At 45.2% G+C, this 3,376-nt stretch overlaps 1 non-coding gene across 1 annotated transcript; it reads left to right on the forward strand.

Annotated features, from left to right (window-relative positions):
• Positions 1-1,288: 1,288 nt before the first annotated feature.
• On the forward strand, positions 1,289-1,376 carry Trnat-ugu. The gene has a single exon. It is a non-coding gene; the product is annotated as a tRNA-Thr (tRNA).
• Positions 1,377-3,376: the final 2,000 nt, after the last annotated feature.

Below are 3,376 nucleotides of genomic sequence, written 5' to 3' on the forward strand. Positions count from 1 at the left end.
TTATTTCAGGATCAGTTTCGTAAATTATTTGAGTTTGTGAAACTTTGATTCTGTGTACGTCATGGAGTTTCTGTTAATGTAATTGCCTTCAATTTATCCCTATCCTGTGTGCTCGATCGCTTATTAACATGTTGTTTAAATTGATTTTGTTGTGATTTTGTATTAAACTGCAAAATCGTCACACTCGATGTACTGCTGGGCTATGGAGCGGTGTACAAAGATACCCGTAGTCCGACAAGGAAAAGTATCAACGAAGTTTATAGAGCGAGAACAGGAAGGTGACGGTTGTGCGGCTTGAGTGCTGGAGTGTACTCTGTCCACGACCGATGCAAAATAGCTGTTTGAACTGTGTTACGGTTGGATGGCTTCTGCGTATCCCGTGCGTAAATACTCGTAACTACAGAATCATACATGTCGCGTTGCTTACTAGTCGGCATTGCTACTCAACACATTTGATTTAATGTACCGACCGCCAAGCCGAGTGAACACTGTAAAGTGCACCGTTTTCATTGTAGACGGACCTACCGTTTAGTTAGACTATACAGCAGACTTTAAAATCCAACAGAAAAATAATAACGGACGTCCTTGCTGTTCTGATCGAATTGTCGTCTTCGATTAAAAATTTTTACATTCCACTCGTTTGTGTCTATGAGATTTTAAAATTGATATTGTTACTACTTTGTCGAAAACACATATTTCTGATTAGAATATTATTCTCGTATATTATCTCTGAATAAAATGATAATTAAATGGACACCGTAGCTGCAAACAGGCGTTGATGTACTTCATTGGGGACATGTTGAAAATGTGTGCCCCGACCGGGACTCGAACCCGGGATTTCCTGCTTACATGGCAGACACTTTATCCATCTGAGCCACCGCGGGCACAGATTATATTGCTTCTGCAGGGACTTATCCCTTGCGCGCTCCCCGTGAGATCCACATTCCCAACATGTCCACAACACTACATTCGTAGTGCGCCTAATAGATGTTTGCCCATCATACTCATTACTGCATGGTCATCCACGGTCACTGTTCTTTCGGGAACAGATACTACCGTCATATATAGTTAAAAATATGGGTTCCCGGGCTTTGACCTTCTTGTGCGAACGCACACGCTATGCCCGAACTCGTACGGGACTTGGTAGATTAATCTGCCACGAGTAATGAGTATGATGGGCAAACATCTATTAGGCGCACTACGAATGTAGAGTTGTGGACATGTTGGGAATGTGGATCTCACGGGGAGCGAGGAAGGGATAAGTCCCTGCAGACACACTATCCTCTGTGCCCGCGGTGGCTCAGATGGATAGAGCGTCTGCCATGTAAGCAGAAGATCCCGGGTTCGAGTCCCGGGTTCGAGTCCCGGTCGGGGCACACATTTTCAACATGTCCCAATGAAGTGTATCAACGCCTGCTTGCAGCTAGGGTGTCTATTTAATTATCATTTCATTTCTAGCAAAGCTGCATGGTCATCCACGGTAACTGTTCTTTCGGGAACAGATACTACCGTCCTATATAGTTATCTCTGAATGCTTTCTTCACATAAGTTGTCCGCAGCTCTTGGTCTACTGCCTAGCGTTGCTGCCTCGGTATCACGGGGTCCCGGATTCGGTTCCCGTCAGGCTTGGGGATTTTCTCTGCCTGGGAATTGGGTGTTTGTGTTGCCCTCATAAGTTCATCACCATCGTCATCATTCGTTACAGTTACTGAATTGGGCTGTGTAAAAAAAATGGACTGTAAAAAATTGGGACTTTGTACCGGCGCTGATGACCGCGCAGTTGGGTGCCTGCAAACCAAACATTATCATTTTCACATAAGTTAAATACTACACGTGGTGACCATCTCACACAAAAATATCAGTTGCCGATGGAATCGACGCGCCGGCCGGAGTGGCCGAGCGGTTCTACGCGCTACAGTCTGGTACCGAGCGACCGCTACGGTCGCAGGTTCGAATCCTGCCTCGGGCATGGATGTGTGTGATGTCCTTAGGTTAGTTAGGTTTAATTAGTTGTAAGTTCTAGGCGACTGATGACCTCAGAAGTGCCGGCCGTTGTGGCCGAGCGGTTCTAGACGCTTCAGTCCGGAACCGTGCTGCTGCTACGGTCGCAGGTTCGAATCGTGCCTCGGGCACGGATGTGTGTGGTGTCCTTAGGTTAGTTTGGTTTTAGTAGTTCTAAGTCCTAGGGGACTGATGACCTCAGATGTTAAGTCCCATAGTGCTCAGAGCCATTTGAACCATTTTGAACCTCAGAAGTTAAGTCGCATAGTGCTCAGAGCCATTTTTGAATCGACGCGGTAATGCTATGCGTAGCGATCGTTTTTAGCCAATGGTCCACTATATTACGTATCCATAATAACATTTAAATTTTTCCTTAAGTAACTAGTAAAAATTAAAACTTGATCCGAAGTTCCAGGCCGTGTTGGGCCAAACCATAAACTGACAACGAGACCATTCCGTATTCATTCACAAAAGCGTGAAGGAAAAACGTAGGTGACTTCTAACTCCTAAATTAAGGCGTAGAATATTGTTTGAGTTTTTACCAGAGTGTCTGTATCTATATTTTTCTAATAGTTTTCCGTACAGAATAATTAAAATCCTTTCGTCACAAAGGTGGCTGTGCTAGGACATTACAAATACGGCTGTACTGTTTGACAGCTGGAGCGACGCTAGCGCTCCAACCGGTGAGAAAGCTGATATTCACATGTGCACTGAGGATAAAGTTTGTTTCTAGTTCTTTTCTGTGTAGTTAACGAGACTGTTACATAGTTTTTACAATTTTGCGTCCATGTGTTAGTGAGTTATTAAGACACTTGCACACCGTCTTCAGGCCACAAGTCACCCATCGGGACCATCCGACCGCCGTGTCATACTCAGCTGAGGATGCGGATGGGAGGGGCGTGGGGTCAGCACACCGCTTTCGCGGTCGTTACGATGGTTTTCATTCACCAGAGCCGCTACTATTCGGTCGAGTAGCTCCTCAGTTGCCATCACAAGGCTGAGTGCGCCCCGAAAAATGGCAACAGGGCATGGCGGCCCGGATCGTCAACCATCCAAGTGCTGGTCAAGCCCGACAGCACTTAACTTAGGTAATCTCACGGGAATCGGTGTATGCTCTGCGCCAAGGCCGTTGCCATTAAGACGCTTGAAGTATCATTAAATACGTGTGGAAACCGCCGAAGCACACCGATTCAGTGACATGAGCTACAACTTACTAACGAAGGAATTATTTCGAATATGTGTATTTGCAGCTTACTCCGCTGAAAGCAAGAGAATGTAAACACATTATTTCATGCTTAAGAAGCATGTATTTCTGTTGTTATTACCATATGCAATTTCCGTGATACTTAAAAAAAATTTGTGGAGCGTATAATGA

The sequence above is a fragment of the Schistocerca piceifrons genome, chromosome 1, assembly GCF_021461385.2.
Source record: "Schistocerca piceifrons isolate TAMUIC-IGC-003096 chromosome 1, iqSchPice1.1, whole genome shotgun sequence".
NCBI lineage: Eukaryota > Metazoa > Arthropoda > Insecta > Orthoptera > Acrididae > Schistocerca > Schistocerca piceifrons.